We start from the raw sequence: 21,233 nt of genomic DNA on the forward strand, positions 1-21,233 counted from the left end.
CTTCCATGACTTTTCATTGCTTGATGGATAATTTCTTTTTAGCAATAATGGATAAACCCATTATAAACATCTGTCTGCAGGGTTTTGTTAGGATTTTCAACTCCTGTGGGCAAGAAGCTTGATGGTTTATATTATGGTGAAGTACATTTGGTTTTCAAAGAACCTGTTAAACTGTCTTCCAACACAGTCCTATTTTGTCTTTCAACAATGTACCATTTTGCATTCCAATATCAATGAATGGGGGTTTCTATTCCACATCTTCTCTGGCATTTGTTGTTATCAGTGTTCCAGATTTTGGCCTTTCTAATAGATGTGTAGTGGCATCTCATTGTTGTTTTAATTTGAAAGTTCCTAATCACATAAAATGTTGAGAATCTTTCCATATGTTTATTTGCCATCTTCTTTGGTGGGGTGTCTATTCAGGTTTTTGGGTCAATTTTTTCCTGATATTAATTTTTTTTTCTTCAACTTTTAACTTCCGGGGTACACATGCAGGATGTGCAGGTTTGTTACATACGTAAACATGTGCCATGGTGGTTTCCTGCACAGATCAACCTGTTACCTAGGTGTTAAGACCCCAGCATCCATTAGCTATTCTTCCTGATACTCTCTCTCTCACCGCTTATAGATTCTAGATATTAGACCTTTGTCAGATGGATAAATTGCAAAAATTTTCCCCCACTCTTTAGGTTGCCTGTTGGCTCTGATGAAAGTTTATTTTGCTTTGCAGAAGCTCTTTGGTTTAATTAGATCAATTTTAGCTTTTGTTGCAATTGCTTTTGGTGATTTCATCACGAAATCTTTGCCCGTGCCTATGTCTTAAATAGTATTGCCTGTATTTTCTTCTAGGGTTTTTATAGTTTTGGGTTTTGCATTTAAGTCTTCAATCCATCTTGAGTTTATTTTTGTATAAGGTGTAAGGAAGTGGTCCAGTTTCAATTTTCTGCATATGGCTAGCCAGTTCTCCCAGCATCATTTAGTAAATAGGGAATCCTTTCACCGTTGCTTGTTTTTGTTAGGTTTGTGAAGATCACATGGTTGTAGATATGTGATCTTATTTCTGAGTTCTGTATCATGGACCATTTTTAATAGGTTTTTGGATTTTCTTCTTTTGATTTGCAAAGAGTTGCCTGTATATTTTGGATGCAAGTTCTTTATTAGATATATATTTTGTGAATATTTTCTCCCCGTCTGTTGTTTGTCTTCTCATGCTCTTCACTGTGTTATATTTTTTATGGTGTCTACTCTAAGAACACACCACACAGTTAGGGAGATAAATATATGGAGGCATTTCCATTGGATTAAAAGGTATTAAGGTAAGGGGCCAAAATGTGAAAAGAAGCATTAATTGCGAAAATGTAGCCTGTCTGATTGTGGGGGAAATCCAACAGTAGAGATTAAGTGATGAGAAAAAAAAGTGTGTATCTGCAGCAACATACAACTTCACTTTATAATTACAAGCATTTTTGTTCATTGAAATGTGTGTAATGTTTTCTTCTTTCAGGTTATAATTACAAATAAATTTATACCTGATGTCATTTTATTTATTTTTATATGGTTGTTTACTGATTTGTTGCGTGTTTATTTTTGCTAATGTATGGATTAACTGATAATTAATTGGTAGAAATCAGCAGTTAGGAGCAAAAAAAATGCATTATTTTTTCAAAGTAAGCTCTGTGAGAAAAACAAAAATGTTTCTGCATCAATTTAATACGTTTGCTCCTCAGTGTGGAATTTATGTAGGGATTTATATATCAGTTTGGTCTTCGTAGATACTCTTTTCCTCCTGTCACCTGAATATATGCGAAACTAAGAGAAATGTAAATTTTTCTTTGCTTTTGGTTTTCTCCTATACTTTGAAATACTTTGACAAGACCATAAGCATTTCTAAAGCAAAAATCTGTTTCAATTTTATTTATGAAACTATATTGACACACAATCTATGATTAATATTGATTTCTTCTGAAGATTGTAAGCAGGAATCCAGAGAGGTACCATTGACTAACAAATGTTATTATGAGTTGAATTTTATTTGAAAAGCAAATGTTAAAACATTTTTTTTGTTTGCTTAAAGTTCATTGTGAAAATATTGGAGAAAGATCTTAAACCTAGGTAGAGTTGCTGGGAGAAGAGAAAAGGTATTTCAATAAGAGTAAGAATAACTATTTTCATTATGAAAAAGATTAATAACACAACAGGAAGATGAATACAAATAAATAATTCATGAAAAAGTAAAAACGAAACACTTGAAATATTGCACTGAAAATTATAAATTAACAAAAAGTCAAAATTGTATCTATATAATTAGGAAGGACATAAGAATTACAATGTCCTGCATTGATAAGAGTTTATATGTATTTTTTCTTTCTCTCTATATTACTGTATTTCCCCTTGTTTGTGAAATTAATATCTATATTATTTATAGTTGCAAATAGAGTAAAAATTTTAAGAATTTTAAAAAGATACATTTAAAAGCACTTCCATTTTTCCTATCATTACACCCAATTATGTAGCTCACATTAATTAATTGTACATAATAGGAGTACGAACTCTGTTATCTCAATGTTATCACTTTTCAAAAGAGGTTAGGAAAATGTTTTAATAATTCAAAATATCCAGAGATATTTTAACAGTTACCTCAGACTAACAAACATATTTCAGCACTATGTCTTAAGAACACTTTTGTTTTAATAGCATTTTTCTATTTTAGTCATAAGTGGTCAACATTAGATCTACCATTCTACAAGAAAGTATATGTCCTGCATCCTATTCATGAATAAAGAGTATAATCCAATTTGAATCTGACTCCTCCTCCTCATTAGAGTGTAATCTTGGTAGGTAATAAGTCTTCTTGATTGCATTTCTTTACATTAAAATGAGAATAATATGTAATATTTCCTGGGTGTCTTAGAAAGACTATTAGAATAATTAATTTAGAATTAGGTAACCACGTGTAAATGTCCTATGTAGGATTCGACTCAGAAAAGATATTCAAAGAATAGAAGCACTTAGTGGCTTCCTGGCCATTTACAAAATGTTAAGTGGTACAGTTAGAAATGATCTGAGGTCAAGCTCTGCTTTCATTGCCCACCATAAACACCATAAATCCCCTATTCCAGCTGGAAACATAGACTTAATATTGTTAATGTGTAGGAACCCAGATAACCATGAAATTCTTCACCTTCTTGCAAGAATTAATTGTATAAAACTCTCTTGGTTGGTCAAAGGTGCTAGACTTGGTATTACCATCAATTGATACTGATTCCTTGTAGTTTTTCCTATCAGTATTACACTTTGCTTTCACCTTCAGTGACATGTTAAGCCTTCTAAAGCCTGCTTTACTTTGCTGTACTTACTCCAGACTTTGCCAATTTCTGAAGAATGAGGTTATGCCCTAGACAGCTTCTCTGGAGACAGACTGCTGGTCCTATGCTACTATAGCCCTGGTGTTCCTCTTTGTTTGGTCCAGGGAGAATTCCTGTGCGCTATGCTCTCAGTATGCTCTGGGATCCTGCCCTCTGAGCTCAATCTGCATTCCTTGCCCCCACAGGATGGACTGACAGAGACAGATGGGCCAAGAGCTGGGAAGCGTTTTTGCTATAATTTTGTATTTTAATAGAAATTTTGGAATATATTAAGTGAAATCAGTTATTGAATCTTCTTGCTAAAATAAATATGAAAAATAACTATGTCTCTATGTTTTAGAATTTCCAGAACCTAACTATTTTAAGTACTGTAATCTGAACAATGTAAGAACATCTTACAAACAGAAACTCAGTAAAAAGTAAAAAGTATTCAAGCAAAAGATTGTAGCCAAACTGGCTACAATTCAGAAAATAAAACTTGTAAAGCTTTAGCAATGTAAAATTTGGAAAAACGTACAGTTTGAGAGATTTAGCAGGTTCAAACTGAATTATATCAAAGCATGTTTTTCCAAAGAAACTGATACCAAATGTCTGTGTTTCTACAGAGAGCAAACTAAGGCTAAATAAGTGTAAAATATCAGGTAAGAAACTTAAATAAGAAGAAGTAAAGACAGCCTGACGTAAATGTTCTTTCTTAAACACACATAATGCTATCAATTTGTTATGGGATCTAATTCCCCTGTAGATGTTTGGAAATAGAGGAAACTTCTATTAAGTTGGAGTTGTTTAATCATGCCTAAAGATAGGACTAAAAATCTTCTCAGGATATCATAGTTCGATTTTTATGAGCCTATGTCAGGAGTCATCTAAATCATCAGTTCAAAAAATAAAAGAAGGTATATCTAGAAGCTGATATTCATATTACGTTTGCCTTTAATCCAATGGTAATGTGTCATAGATTCTAAGAAATTAAAAAATTATTGTGGACTTTGGTGTTCATAAACAATTGGACTACTACTATGGATCAAAACTTGAAGAGAGTACAGTAAGACAATAAAATAATTTCTAGTAAGATAGCAACAGTACACACATACTTTAGGAATTCTTCATTGGTTATATATTTTTTCTCACATTGTTACAGCTGTGTTGGATTTAAAATGGCTATGATAAAGGTGATATCATAAAAAGAAATCAATTGATGATTAATTAGAACTGTTTATCAGGAAATCGAGAATTAAATTTTTGGATGAAAAAGTGTTGTTTCTTTTATGATTATGAGTTAGTTAATAGACTTTGAAGTTGGGAAAAACTCTCAGCAATCTTGGAAATTAGCAAAGGTATTTTGTACCTCTATACAGTATTAAAAAATATACCCAAGGATTATAAATCATGCTGCTATGAAGACACATGCACACGTATGTTTATTGTGGCACTATTCACAATAGCAAAGACTTGGAACCAATCCAAATGTCCAACAATGACAGACTGGATTAAGAAAATGTGGCACATATACACCATGGAATACTATGCAGCCATAAAAAATGATGAGTTCATGTCCTTTGTAGGGACATGGATGAAGCTGGAAACCATCATTCTCAGCAAACACAGGAACAGAAAACCAAACACTGCATGTTCTCACTCATAGGTCAGAATTGAACAATGGGAACACATGGACGCAGTAGGGGGAGTATCACATGCCCGGGCCTGTTGTGGGGTGGGGGCAGGGGGGAGGGATAGCATTGGGAGATATACCTAATGTTAAATGACGAGTTGATGGGTGCAGCACACCAGCATGGCACATGTATACATGTGTAACTAACCTGCACGTTGTGCACATGTACCCTAGAACTTGAAGTATAATAATAAAAAAAAAATCAACATCGTTGAGGTTTTTCATGTTAGTTCAATTTTCTGTACTAAACAGGAAATAACTTACCTTTGCCTATTGTACAGTGGGTCACATAGGCCTGTTGTACTCTACCAAAATATCTCTGGCAGTCAGGCTTCCTGTGACATACAGAAAGGCTGCTGAACACATTTAATTCATCCATCTGTTACTCACATACAGCTATTGTAATTTACAATTCTGTGAGCAATTTGATTACTTAGGTGTTGAATTAGTAGTGTTTGCTTTTATATCATTTGAATTTCAAATGTGTCTATCTGATGTATTTTCATAGCTACATTAGATATTTTAGCTAAATCAAGCAAGTTCACTAAGAGCAACTAATTCTCCCTTAATGACACACGTCAATAGATCTTCTTCACTGAACAACTCCCTTATTTCCATTTGATTAATAAAGAGTTGTTTCTTTCAACAGATACATAAAAAATCAAATGCATTTTTCTTCCAGAAATTTTAGAGCTATTTTTTAAAAATTTAGAAAAAAGAATCACCAATAAAGTAACATTCAGCTCAATCAAGCAATCAAAAGCAAATTTTATCCTAAGCAAAGCTATAGAGATAGAGAAAAAACTGTCAAAGAATTAAAGAGTTCGCTAAATGAACAAATGTCAGGCATGTATAACTCTCACAAGGCTTGAAAAAAGTCCTGTTGGAAAAAGTTGTTAAAATATGTGTTTGAAGAGCACACTTATGGTGATCCAGGGTTGCTAAACTTCACAGGTAAAAAATACTTTAATTCCTTGGAAATACATTTTGAAAGATTAATGGAACGCACTTCTAATTGCTTTCTGAAATGACAAATACTTTCCCTTCAAAAAATCAAAATACTTATGCATTATTACCTTATATATGTACTGCTATGAAATCCATTTTCAAAATGAATCATTAAAAATCATTCTGAAGATGAGTATCACCACCTTCTTTTTCAGCTCCCTATAAGTATTTCTTCATTTCTCTCTACAGGATTTTCCTTTCTACATGTTAACAGCAAGTTACAAATAAACTTTGTTTTCTATAATTAAGAGTTCTGTATGGAAAATATAAAGTAGTTCTTTTAAGATTTCTTATGAAAAATTGCCCAAGCTGAGCATTACAGTTTTTATTACACGCTAGTTATTATACTTAGGATAAGCAAGGAAGAAGGATACTATCTTATATGGTATCTCACTCCAGTGAGCCTAAGATCAATATGCTGTAAGCCAGAAAGTAAATCTATCTAATATAAAATTAAACTCTTCAAAGATGGCAGTTGCATTTCTTATATTTCTAGGCTAAAGTAATTGTATTTAATATATGCATTCATGCTACAATATTAAGTCTTTATGATTTTAAAGGTGATAGAATTGTAAAAAAAATCCAAAAAAGTAAAAAAAAATTAAATCACCTGCATCTTACAATGCAGACATAAATACTGTCAACATCTAGGAAGTTATTTTTCAGTCATTTTGTGATAGGTGATGATAGATAAAAAATAAATGGATACTTTATTTTTAAAAATTATAATCATATTGCTTACGGTTTTATATTATCTAACATTATATCATGACTATTTTGGCCCACCAATAAACATTTTTAGAACATCTGATTTTTAGGATCAATGTATTTTGTGTTAAAACGTATTTAAATTGAGCATTCATTAATCTATGCAAAGAACTGTGCTTGACACATGGAGTGTAGAAAGGTTTGCACACATTTCCAAAGACTAGGAGATGAAGTGCCATATTCATGCTGTTGACACAGAGGAAAATCACTTAATGCTGCAAAAGCACAGCATGCTTTACAATTCCAGAGGAGGAAAAAATTAGGATCCTCTTTTAGAAAGTAATCAAAGGAGTCAATACATTTGAGCTAAGTTGTCAAGGCTGGCTGAACTTTTGACATGTGAAGATGAGAAAAGCAGACTTTACAAGTGAAGAGAAATCATGAGCTAAGGAAAAGAGGCAGATGTGCATGTAAAATGTGGACAGAACATCTCAGAAAGTGTGGCATAATACATCAGGTTCGTGGCATAGAAGTCTTATAGAGCAAGGAACAGTGAAAGAAAATAATATAGTAACAAAGGTAAAGGCTATGTCAGTGGTTGAGCTGCAGGTGATTTTCACTTTTACTTTCTTTCCAAATTTATGATTTTATTAAAAAACATGTATAGTGACAAGAATTTATCTTATGACTTTACAAACATAAATGACCTTACTCATTTGATCATGTTGACAATACTATGAGGTGGGTGTAAATACTGCAGATGAGAAAATAGGGATAGAGAGGATAAGAAATTTAATCAAGGGTGCACAACTAGTGGATACCAAAGCTAGATATTGAGCCTAGAAAGGTTTAATCCAAAGTCCAAGCTCTTCGCCAAATTTGCTCTACTGTCTCTCTTTCCTTTCTGTTGTTTATAATTAATAATTATAATATTAGGAAAAATAAATTAAGCAGCAACATGGTACATGATTATACAAACTTTATTTGTATAGATACTCCATTTCCATGAACCAATTTATCTTTGATCCAGGCTTATGGATACAGGAATAAAATAACATCAGAGTGGCTTTTCTCATGAGCAAAACTGCAGAATCTGTAGTTTAAAATAGATTTTTAAGGTCCCAAAGTAACTGCTGATTTCCAACGGTTTTGAATTTGGTCCCCTTAAGAAAAACTGTAACCACTGATAAACTTCTTATAGACCTTGTTACAGGAAGTGAGTGAGGTTGGCCAAAGGCTGGCATTTTCGAAATTTGTTTTTCTATTTATCTGAAAATATTTTTTGCCATACTAATTATTTTCAAGAGAAGGAAGGAAAAGATTAATAAGGAAAAAAACAATAAGATTTTATTCATACATGAAGCCATTCAGAGCAGAACCCCAGATACGCAGTATTTGTTTGGGACTCAGGAGTCACAAGTTTACCTCATTTTTAAAATGGTCCATTCCTCAGACATCCCAACTCAATATCTGAATGTTATATGTACTCCCAAATGGAAATGCTCTCTACTTAGTGTCTCCAGCTTTAATTACTGTTATGCAATAGTTATCTAACAATGGAAATAATTCTTTTAAATCAACCCATTGTTATATTACCACTTGTATTCAACACAAATGAATGATACTTAAAATAAGTCAAGGAAGATATATTGACAATTTTGTTCAAAAGAAAAAAATGTCTATGAAAATCCTCATGTGTTACCAGTTAAAAGAAGCTTAATGTAAATTAAGAAACATCTAATAATTTTGGTATGAAAATAGAAGATAAATACTTAAGTAGAACATAAGAATGAGAAGGGCCAGACTGAAATTGAAGTAGGACTGACCTTTAATGAACCCAATCTCTTTAGAGAAACTGCTCATTTTGGGTGGTGTAGCTGAATTATTAGTTAATAACACACTACTTACTCTTAAAATATGTGGACAGAAAATTTGACATAATATATGCATCCTGTTAATAAAGAAAAAATTCTGGTATAAAAAATGAGAGTTAATAATTAAAATTTATAAATACTTGTCCAAAGTTTCCCCCTTCCAAGAAGTATTTAGTTGCAAAACATTCTGAGGTTTTTTTTTTTACTTTCTTCTGATGTCAGTATGCAAGTAACTAAGTTATATATAAATATATTTTAATACTTTTAAATTAAGGTATTACATATATGAAGGGAAAAATCTTAATTATATATACATTGTTGACAGGTGACAGCGTGCTAGCAGCCCTCGCAGACCTCGCTCGCTCTTGGTGCCTCCTTGGCCTCGGCGTCCACTCTGGCCAATGTCAGGGAGCCCTTCAGCCCGCCACTGCGCTGTCGGGCCCCTCTCTGGGCTGGTTGAGGCCAGAGCAGGCTCCCTCAGCTTGTGGGGAGGTGTGGAGGGAGAGGCATAGGCGGGAACCGGGGCTGCATGGGGCACTTGCTGGCCAGCGCGAGTTCCGGGTGGGCGTGGGCTCGGCAGGCCCCGCACTCAGAGCGGCTGGCCAGCCCTGCTACCCTCGCCGGCCCTGGGCAGTGAGGGGCTTAGCACCTGGGCCAGCAGCTGCTGTGCTCAACTTCTCGCTAGGCCTTAGTTGCCTCCCCGCAGGGCAGGGCTCGGGACCTGCAGCCCCCCATGCCTGAGCCTCCCCCCCACACTGCCATGGGCTCCTGCGCCGCGCAAGCCTCCCTGACGAGTGCTGCCCCCTGCTCCACGGCACCCAGTCCCATTGACCGCCCAAGGGCTGAGGAGTGCGGGCTCAGGGCACGGGACTGGCAGGCAGCTCCACCTGCGGCCCTGGTGCGGGATCCACTGGGTGAAGCCAGCTGGGCTCGTGAGTCTGGTGGGGACTCGGAGAATCTTTATGTCTAGCTAAGGGATTGTAAATACACCAATCAGCACTCTGTATCTAGATCAAGGTTTGTAAACACACCAATCAGCACCCTGTGTCTAGCTCAGGGTTTGTGAATGCACCAATTGGCACTCTGTATCTAGTTAATCTGGTGGGGACTTGGAGAACCTTTATATCTAGCTAAGGGATTGTAAATACACCAATCAGCACTCTGTATCTAGCTCAAGGTTTGTAAACAAACTAACCAGCACCCCGTGTCTAGCTCAGGGTTTGTGAATGCATCAATCGGCACTCTGTGTCTAGTTACTCTGGTGGGGACTTGGAGAATATGTCTAGCTAAGGGATTGTAAATACACCAATCAGCACTCTGTATCTAGCTCAAGGTTTGTAAATGCACCAATCAGCACCCTGTGTCTAGCTCAAGGTTTGTAAATGCACCAATCAGCACTCTGTGTCTAGCTCAGGGTTTGTAAATACACCAATCAACACTCTGTGTCTAGCTAATCTACTGGGGACGTGGAGAACTTTTGTGTCTAGCTCAGGGATTGTAAACGCACCAATCAGCACCCTGTCAAAACGGACCAATCAGCTCTCTGTAAAACAGACCAATCGGCTCTCTGTAAAATGGACCAATTAGCAGGACGTGGGTGGGGCCAGATAAGAGAATAAAAGCAAGCTACCTGAGCCAGCAGTGACAACCCGCTGGGGTCCCCTTTCACAGTGTGGAAACTTTATTCTTTTGCGCTTTGCAATAAATCTTGCTGCTGCTCACTCTTTGGGTCCACACTGCTTTTATGAGCTGTAACACTCACCGCGAAGGTCTGCAGCTTCACTCCTGAAGCCATCAAGACCATGAACCCACCGGGAGGAACGAACAACTCCAGAAGCGCCGCCTTAAGAGCTGTAACACTGACCGCGAAGGTCTGCAGCTTCACTCCTGAGACAGCGAGATCACGAACCCACGAGAAGGAAGAAACTCTGAACACATCCAAACATCAGACGGAACAAACTCTGGACACACCGCTTTTAAGAACGGTAACACTCGCCGTGAGGGTCCACGACTTCATTCTTGAAGTCAGTGAGACCAAAAACCCACCAATTCCGGACACATTGTTACATATAACAAATTAGCATAACTATATAATTACCATCTAAGTCAAAATGCAGAACACTCAGTTAACAACTTCCTTTGTCCCACAAAGACAGCCATTATTCTGACCTCAGAAACTCATAGGCTACTTTTGGTTGTTTTTGAACTTGATATAAATGAAATCATATATTATGTAGATGTTAGTGACTGGCTGCTTTCACTTAATGTACTGTAAGATTCATCCACATTTTTGCAGTCAGTTGGAGTTTTTCAAAAACTTTCTGCATTATATGACTATACTATATTATATTTATCCATTGACTGTTATTGGACATTTAGATTTTTTCTCAGTAAAAGAACATGACTAATAGTGCTGCTAGGAACATTCTTGTATAGATCTTTTGGTGAACATACACTCTTAACTGTTGGGCCAATACATAGTAATGGAATTTTTGGGAAAAAGTATAGATTCAGATTTTGTAATTATGTCTAATCCTTCTCCAAAATGATTTTATCAATTTACATTCCCAACATACCATATGAGAATTCCAGTTGCTCTACTTCCTCACAAATACTTAGAAATATCAGTAATTTTTAAAATGTCATATATTTTGGTGTATGTATTAGTAGCAGAAACTCGTTTGAGATATAGTTTGCATTTCTCTGCTACTAAGACATTTACATTTTAAAGAGTTTTTAAAGAAGGAAAAAGAGGAAGGGATTACTATTCCTAATCCACAATTTGGGCAGGTATCAATATAAACTATGACAATCCACGAATATGTCTCCTAAGGAACATAGTCAACTTTATTAATTCAGAGAGTGCTAGCAAAATTAAAATAAACAAAATTCTAGAATAGAATGCATATGTCATAGAACAGCTAAATATTAATAGAACTAAAAATACTAGTTTTTATTATTTTGTGGTATAATCAATGCTAATTTTAAGCTATCAAAATGCTACATGCACTTCCAATCACAAGTTTAGATAAAAATTTTGATTTGGGAAAAATATTTCAAATGTCACAATTTTGTTGCATTTGAGATAGACTTAAATGTTTGTATTTTCTTTCTTTTTTACAATGAGGCTTCACACTTTTGACATGTAAGATGGAAAAGTGCAACTTGATGTGATTAGTGTTCCCTTAGACTATGTCATTCCTACTACTGGTTAGATTTGTATTTCAGATGACTATAAATAAGACAAGCCTAACAAGATTCATAATTCTGGTCTTGCAGCTGAAAGAGTTTAAATTTTAAATAAACTGCTAGCACTATCCTTGTAAGGAACTGGCAAAAACAGTTACATCCATTGAAACTAAAATTTAACGTGGGAATATTGCATATTATATTCAGCAAACAAACACTTTCATGTGAGGAAAAAAGGGGGAAAGGGTTGTTTTATAACAATGAAGTTACGAAAATGTTAAGGCATAGAGGTGCTGCCTTTATATTTTCAGTGCATTGGAAGTTTTTATGTATGACTTCTTGATTCTGATATTCATTTTAAACTTGTTAAATTCAAGAAATAACTTTTCCAGCACTAAAACGAAACAGGTTGCCTGGTTAGCTTGCACAGTAATTTTAGAGAAAACCATATACACAGTTAAAACAAATGCTATAGAAATTGTCCTCAATAAAGAAAGATAGAATGTCTATGGACTCTTGGTAAAATGTAAAATGCACCCAGGATTTAATGTATCCATTTTATAAAAATTCTAAGATGATATATGTGATCAAATCTAATTTCAAAATTAGCATACTGTTTGAATATTTAACACATACACTCACATAAGCAGAGCTTCATGAGCAAAGGGATCTTTGTATAAAGCTTTAACATTTTTTCTCTCTTCCAAATGAAGTATAATAAATGAAGGAATGAAGTTTGTACATTTTCTTTCTGTTATTTGTTATCCAAGTTCTCCTCTTTTTTTAATGACTGCCCACTTCTGAATTAGGCGTTTGATGTTGAATGGGGTATATATAGTTTACTCATGTTAGAAAAGCTTCAATTAGATGTTCAAGCTCTTGAGAAATTCTCTGTGTAATTCTTTCATGTAATTCTCTACAGTAGAAAAAATGGAAAGAAAGTGCCTTTATCAACTTCACTCACTCATTCTCTTTTCACTGATTTACTCTTTCTATTCATAATTATTTACTTAGTATTATCTATATGCCAATTATTCTGCTGGGCCAAAGGGATTAAAATAAAACAACACATCAACATAGTGCCTTTGATTGAAGATGCTACCCTCCCAGTAGCTAGACAAAACAAAAATGTAAGATAAAGCAGAACAATAAGTGCAAGAGGACAGGCAATCAGACAATGGATAGGGAAGAAGAGCTAGGCATGGTGGTAGAGGACTCTTTTTGGCATTTAGGTGGACTTTACAATTATTGTAACTCTAGGGTAGTTGGTATTATGACTTGCACTTTATGGATGAGGAATCTAGGACAAAGACAATGTAATTGACTTGAGGCAATCTTAACTGCATTATCACAATGACAGAAAGGTGAGTTGCTATATTCTTTTTTTGATTGAAAACTCTGGATAGAAATGGCATTTCAATCAAGTTTGCAGCAGCCTTTGAACAAAACATTAAAATTCTGATTTAATTTATATATCAATATTATAAAGACTAAATATAAAAAAGTAATTTGTAAAGTAACAATCAAGGAAAATTGGACATGCCGAGAGTAGTAAAAATCTACTTTAAGGACTAACTTTTTAATTTCTTTTCACTGGGTTTTAAATTTTTAACCACAATGAAATTAAAATATATTATTTTCTTAATACAACTTTTGAAATCTCACTGTTCTATTGTTTTCTATAGTGTAGTAATTGTCCTCAAGATACCAATGGGACAAAGTGGAAAAAATAAGAGACCTATATGTGCTTCTATTTAAGAAGCTTTGTAACTTTTAAATAGAGAGAACACATAACATATTGTTTATACCAAAACATATTTGAGATTTAAAATAGGCACAAATAATTCTGAAAAAGAATCATCCAAATATTTTAATAGAGCTTAAGTAGGATACTTTCATTGTAACTTTATTTCTTCTATATCCAGCTACATTAATCTTGACATTTAAAATTATGGTAGAGAAGTTATGAAATTAGACAACTAGGTACATTTCTTAGGATCGCTGCTTCCTTGCTGAACATATTCAAACAAATTACTTTACCCTCCTAAGTCTTTCAACAGTAAAATGGCAGCAATAATAATGGCTGCCTCATATAATTATTATAGGCAAAGCACTTAAAGCAGTGCCTGTACAGAGAAAAAAAAATCAATGAAGGTTAGCTACTAATTTTTATCTACAGTTGTATGTACTTAAAATTATCATATATATTTATCCTTTTCTGCTGCAATAATTCTGGTTCCATAGTGATCAGATTGACTTAACAATTTTTTCAGAAAAGCTCTTACAGTTCATTTTTGCCAATTAAGTATTTTTTTCCCTTCACCAGAACACTGCTTAAAAATCATGCCAACTGTGGCACCTTCTAATGCTAACCAGGTATATATATCAATATCTCAATGATAACACATTTAAGCATATGTAGGTAAATTGTATGACAGTATCATAGATGGTGATATCAGAGTTTGGGAGCTATAATAAGTGGTAGAAATAACCATCTACTCCTCAGGTTAAGTGATTTGTTTCAGGCCACATGACATTTTTTGCAGGGCAGGACTAGATCCCATATATTCTGATTTCTAGTGCATGGTAATATAATATATTGTTTAACTAAGACACTTTTGTGAAAGAAAGAGGGGGCTATAAAAAACACATTGGAAATATATATATAATTTATATAATATATTTTATATATAATATATAATATATTATATATATAATATATAATATATTATATATATTATATATAAAATATATATTTTATAGATATAATATATATTATATATTATATATATTATATATAATTTATATTATATAATATATTTTTATATAATATAATATATTTTTCTATATTATATAATATATTTTATATATATAATTATATATAACATATTTTATATAGCTAATTTGTTGTCTCAGGCAAACTAGGATTATGGCATACCAGCCATGAATTAATAGATAAAATAGAAATTTTGTCAAGTATTTTAATATGGAGAATTTAACATGGGGTATTTCTAAGGTATACAGAAATGCAAAAGCAAACAGGGAACACTAAGACAGTAACTGTAAGAATCAACCCTCATTTCTTGGGGTGGGAAAACAAAAATAAAGACTGATATTTTCAAACCTTAGAAGTTCAGACGAGGGCACCAGAGACCTAGAATTAAAACCCTTTGGGGAATAGGTACTAACCGATCATTGCTGATACCTCAGCAATTTAACAGAGGACCCCAGGAGAGTTGGGACTCAGATCTTTGGGGAAGGCATGAGGTCCAGGTGATGATGTTACCTTAGGAGTTTGGAAAAAGGACTTGTGGTTTGGGCCTCTGAAAATGTTTTTTTTTTCCTGGTGTGATTATTAATTTTATGCCTCACTTTGGCTGGGTCATAGTGCCCAGATATTCAGTCAAACTTCATTCTAAACATTCTGGAAGTGTTTGTCTATCCAATGCCTGTTCCACCATCATATTTTGAAAACACAGAGTCTGTTTTTACAAGTTTATAGCTGGAGAGGAATTTTGCCTTAGATAAATCACAGGTTTTGGTTCACTAGGTACATTGTCAAAGAGCGCTGTGACTCATCCATGTATGATTTAGATGATATTTTTGATAATCATGATAATTTTGATGATTTTTTAAGATAAGACTAGACTTTAAAGTTGATGCTGAATAAGTTAAGACTTTTGGGGCTATTTGGATGAAATGAATGTACTTTGCCTGAGATAGAGATGTAAGGTTTTTTGGGGGGTGGCAGGTGCAGAATGCTGTGGATTAAATTGTGCCATGCCCTCAAATTCATATGTGGAAGCCTGAACCCCCAATGTGACAGTATCTAGAGATGGGGACTTTAGGAGGTAACAAAGGCTAAATGAGGTAAAAAAAGTGAGGCTCTAATCCCATAAGTTTGGTGGCTTTCTAAGAAGAAGAAAAGAGAAATCTCTTTGTCTCACTATGTGAGGACACAGCAAGAAGGCTGATATCTGCAAGCAAGGAAGACAGCCCTCACCAGAAACTGCATTGGATGGAACCTCAATCTTGGACTTCTAGCCTCCAGAACTGTGAGAAAATAAATTTCTGTTGTTTAAGTCACCCTGTCTATGGTATTTTTGTTATGGCAACCTGAGCTGACTGTTTTTTTGGGTAATATTAACATTTAAATTGGTGCTGTAATTGAACGCATGTATCTCCCCAAAATTCAAATGTTCAAAGTGTTAACCCCCAAAGTGATGACATTAGTATGTGGGGCTTTTTGGACGGTATTTAGATCATGAGGGTAGAGCCCTGATGAATGGGATTAGCGCCTTCATAAAGGAGGCTTCAGGAGGCGTGTTTGCCCCTTCCACCATGAGAAGTTACACTGAGAACATGGTTGTCTTTGAGAAAATGGGGCCTCATCAAACACTGAATATACTAGTCCCTAAAATCTTGGATTTCTCAGCTTCCAGAAAGAAGTACATTTCCGTTGCTTATAAGCTACCAGGCTATGGTATTTGTTAGAGCAACCCAAAAGACTAAGACAATGGTGAATATAACAGATTACTTTCCCTAATGTGGGGGTGGGGTTTATCCAATCAGTTGAAGGCTTAAATACACCAAAGACAGATGTTTCCTGAAAAAGAATTCTTCCAGGAAGACACACTTGCAACTTGAACTAAAACTTCTCCCTCAGTCTACAGCACACTGGCCTACCTCATCAATTTTGCATTTACCAAATCTCCATAATGGTATCAGTGAATTCCTTGAAATAAATCTTTCTGTATATAAAGGCACAGCATGGAGATAAAATTTTGAGTTCAGTTCCAGGCCATAACAATAAAGCTAATATTGCAATAAACTGAGTCACATTTTGTTTTGTTTCCCAATGCATATAAAAGTTATGTTTATACTATCTTGTAGTCTATTAAGTGCAATAGGCATTATATCAACAAAACAATGTACATACCTTAATTAAAAAAAACTTTATTGCTAAAAAAAAAAAAAAAGCTAATGATTGCCTTACCCTTCAATGAGTCATGATCTTTTTGCTGGTAAGGGCTCTTGCCTTGATTTTGATGGCTGTTGACTGACCATGATGGTGTTTGCCAAAGGTTGAGTGTCTGTGCCAATTACTTGAAATAAGACAATGAGATTTGCCACATTGACTGACTCTTTCTTTCACAAAATATTTCACTATAGCATGCTAAACTATTTGATAGCATTTTACCCACAGTAGAATATTTTTCAAAACCGGAGTAAATCCTTTCAAACCCTGCTGCTGCTTTATCAACTGAGTTTATGTAATATTCTAAATCCTTTGTTGTCATTTCAACAATGTTCACAGCATGTTCACCAGGAGCAAATTCTATCTCAACAAACTACTTTCACCCTGACTCCTGCCATAGAGAAGATGGAGCTGATCCAGAAGGCTAAGCTAGCTGAGTGCTATGATGACATGGGTACTTGCATGAAGGCCACGACCAAGCAGGGCACCGAGCTGTCCAATGAGGAGTGCAACCTGCTTTCCGTGGCCTACATGAATGTGGTTGGGGGCTGCAGGTCCACCTGCAGGGTCATCTTAAACATTGAGCAGAAGACAGACACCTCCGAAAAGAAGTTGCAGCTGATTAAGGACTATCAGGAGAAAGTGGAGTCTGAGCTGAGATAGATCTGCACCATGGTCCTGGAATTGTTGGATAAATATTTAACAGCCAATGCAACTAATCCAGAGAGTGGGGTTTCTATCTGAAAATGAAGGGTGATTACTTCCAGTACTTTGCTGAAGTTGCATGTGGTAATGATCAAAAACAAATGATAGATAATTCCCAAGGAGCTTACCAAGAGTCATTTGATACAAGCAAGAAAGAGATACAATCCACACATCCATCTGCCTGGGGCTTGCTGTTAACTTTTCTGTATTTTACTATGAGATTCTTAATAACCCAGAGCTTGCCTGCACGCTGGCTAAAACGGCTTTTGATGAGGCCATTGCAGAACTTGATACACTGAATGAAGACTCATCCAAAAGACAGCACCCTCATTATGGAGTTGCTTAGAGACAACCTAACACTATGGACCTCAGACAGTGCAGGAGAAGAATGTGATGCAGCAGAAGGGGCTTAAACTAAATCCAGACAGGGTGTCATCCTTCTTGCCTTCAAGAAACCTTTTTACACATCTCCATTCCTTATTCTACTTGGATTTCCTATAGCAAAGAAACCCATTTATGTATATTGAATCATCTGTTTATAGTCTTTTTCACACTGCAGCATTGGGGAAACTTCATTCCTTGATTTGTCTTGGCCTTCCTAGTGTGCAGTTACTGCTGTAGAAAAGTATTAATACCTTCATTTCATATAAACATAAGCAACTTCCAAACACTTAGGTAGAGGACTAAAAATGTATCTGGTATTTAAGTAATCTGAACCAGTTCTGCAAGTGACTGTGTTTTGTATTACTGTGAAGATATGAAAATGTAGTTAATTACAATTTAAAGAGTATTCCACATAACTTCTTCATTTCTACATTCCCTCCCATACTCTTCAGGGTTTCCTTTCAATAAGCAACTTTTCCATGCTCCTAATGTATTCCTTTTTAGTAGGAATCCAGAAGTATTAAATTGAGTGGAAAAGCCCTTGCCATTTCTGGCTGGAGGTCACAAATTGAAATGCCTCCTATATCACATATTATGGAGGTCATATATATCTGTGGCAACAGGGACTTTCCTTATTCAGTCTTTATTTGCTGCTGTTTAAGTTGACAACCTCCCTTCCCAATAAAAATTCACTTACACCTCCTGCCTTTGTAGTTCTGGTATTCACTTTACTGTGTAATACAAGTAGCATGTTGCTGCCAGAATACAAGCATTGCTTTTGGGAAATTAAAGTATATGTAATTTCTTAATACACTACAAAGGGAAAATAAAGTACACAAGTCCAAGTCTAAAGCTTTAGTACTTTTCCATGCAGATATGTGCACATGTGTGGGGGTGTCCAGTTTGTCTAGTATTGTTATTTAGAGATTTGGACCACTACCGGGCATTGCTTATCACTGACTGTAGTCTCAAAAAAGCCTTGTGAAAATGATATGCCCTACGTAACAGCAGAGTAACATAAAATACAATTATATTTTATAAACAACAACAACAAAAAACCACTACATTATTTGCTTATCCATAAGAAGCAACTCCTGGCTGAGGCAGGAGGATTGCTTGAGGCCAGTAGTTTCAGACAAACCTGGGCAACATAGCAATGCCTCATCTCTGCAATTTTTTTTTAAATAGCCAGGTTTGGTGATATGCATCTGTAGTCCCAGCTACTCGGGAGGCTGAGGTGGGAGGACTGCTTGAGCCCAAGATTTCAATGCTGCAGTGAGCCATGATCATGTCATGGCACTCCAGCCTGGGTGACAGAGCAAGATTCCATCTCTAAAAACTCTTTTTTAAGTAAAAAAAAAAAAAAAAAAAAAAAAAAAAAAAGAAGCAACTCCACGTCTGTTCAAGTGTGATCATGAAATTCTAACAATTCAGTCATATCTTCAGGCTGTACTTCTAATTCTAGTTCTCTTGCCAATTCCACTGCATGTGTAGTTACTTCCTCTTCTGAAGTCTTGAGCCATGCAAAGTCATCCATTAGGGCTGAAGTCAACTTCTCCTAAATTCCTCTTAATGTTGATATGTTGATCTCCTCCTCTGAATCACAAATATTCTTAATGACATCTGCAATGATGAATCCTTTCCAGAGGTTTTCAATTTATTTTGCCCAGATTCAATCAAAGGAATCACTATCTATGGCAGCTACAGTACAGCCTTAAAAACTGCGTTTCTTAAATAATACCTGAAAGTTGAAATTACCTCAACACAACAGAATAGGTGTTGTGTTAACAAACATACAAACAACATTCATCTCCTTGTATATCTCCATCAGAGCTCTAGAGTCATCTAGGATTTGTTGCTTAATCTAAAGTGTACAAGCAGAGTAGATTTAACATAATTCTTAAGGGCCATACAATTTTCTAAATGGTAAATGAGCATTGGCTTCAATTTAAAGTTACCAGCTGCATTATCCCTTAACAAAAGTGTCAGCCTGTCTTTTGAAGCTTTGAAGTCAGGCGTTGACTTATCTTCCCTAGCTATGAAAGTCCTAGGTGGTATCTATCATCTTCCAATAAAAGGATGTTTTCACCTATATTGAAAATCTGTTTTTAAAGGTAGACACTTTAATTAATTATCTTAGCTAGATTTTCTGGATAACTTGCTGAAGCTTCTCCATTAGCATTTGCTGCTTCACCTTGCTCTTTATGTTATGGAAATGGCTTCTTTCCTTAAACCTCATAAATCAGCCTCTGCTAGATTCCATCCTTTCTTCTGCAGCTTCCTCAGTCTGTCAGCCTTCACAGAATTGAAGAGAATTGGGAACTTGCTCTGATTAGTCTTTGACTTAAGAGAATGTTGTAGGTGATTGATCTTCTAACCAGACCACTAAAACTTTCTCCATATCAACAATAAGGCTGTTTTGCTTTCTTATCATTCATGGATTCACTGGAGTAGAACTTTAATTTCCTTTAAGAACTTTACATTTGCATTCACAACTCGGCTAACTGGTATAAGAGGCTTAGCTTTCAGCCTATCTCAACTTTCAACATGCCTTCCTCACTAAGCTTAATTATTTCTAGTCTTTGATTTAAATTGAGAAATGTGTGACTTTTTCTTTCACTTGAACACTTAGTGGCTATCGTATGGTAATTAGTTGGCCTAATTTTAGTTTTGTGGTGTATCAGAGAATAGGGAGGTCCAAGGAGAGGGAGAGAGACAGGAGAAGGGCCTGACGACGGAGCAGTCAGAACGCACACAACAGTCTTATGTAGGCATGATTCAGGGTGTCCCAAAACAACTCCAACAGTGACATCAAAGATCACTGATCCCAGATCACCATAACAAATATAATAACCATGAAAAAGTTTGAAATATTGTGAGGATTACCAAAACGGAACAGAGACTTGAAGTGAGCACATGCTATTGAAAAAACAGTGCAGATAGACTTGCTCAACACAGGGTTGTTGCCACAAACCTTCGGTGTGTAAAAACAACAAAATTGCATTGTGAAACGCAATAAAAGTGAACCTCAACAAAATGAGGCATGCCTGTATATATACTGTTGCTTCTATTTCTTTTGAGAACCCAAATATATTTGACTAATTCTTGTACCTGAGAAGTTCAGAGAGGAGTACACTAGGAGCTGAGGCTCAGATCTCTGAGGATGGTGTGATGCTTGGCTAATGATGGTACTTCAAGGTTGTGGAGATTGGACATTGTGACCTGGGACTGAGGCCTCTGGGGAGCAGGCACTACCCATCTGCTTTTGGTATCTCTGTGTGTGCACATCAAGGCTGGTTCTGGAAATGACTATACCAGCTTGAGATGTAAACCAACTGCAGTTGATTGTG

The 21,233-nt window shown here is 35.5% G+C and overlaps 1 protein-coding gene and 1 pseudogene across 9 annotated transcripts in view; one reads left to right on the plus strand and one right to left on the minus strand.

Annotated features, from left to right (window-relative positions):
* Positions 1-18,008, plus strand: part of LOC100449487 (14-3-3 protein theta-like) — a 61,289-nt pseudogene extending 43,281 nt beyond the window's left edge.
* The window catches only part of MARCHF1 (membrane associated ring-CH-type finger 1), an 857,900-nt gene that overhangs the window by 396,361 nt on the left and 440,306 nt on the right, over positions 1-21,233 (minus strand).

This window comes from Pongo abelii, chromosome 3 (assembly GCF_028885655.2).
Source record: "Pongo abelii isolate AG06213 chromosome 3, NHGRI_mPonAbe1-v2.0_pri, whole genome shotgun sequence".
Taxonomy (NCBI): domain Eukaryota; kingdom Metazoa; phylum Chordata; class Mammalia; order Primates; family Hominidae; genus Pongo; species Pongo abelii.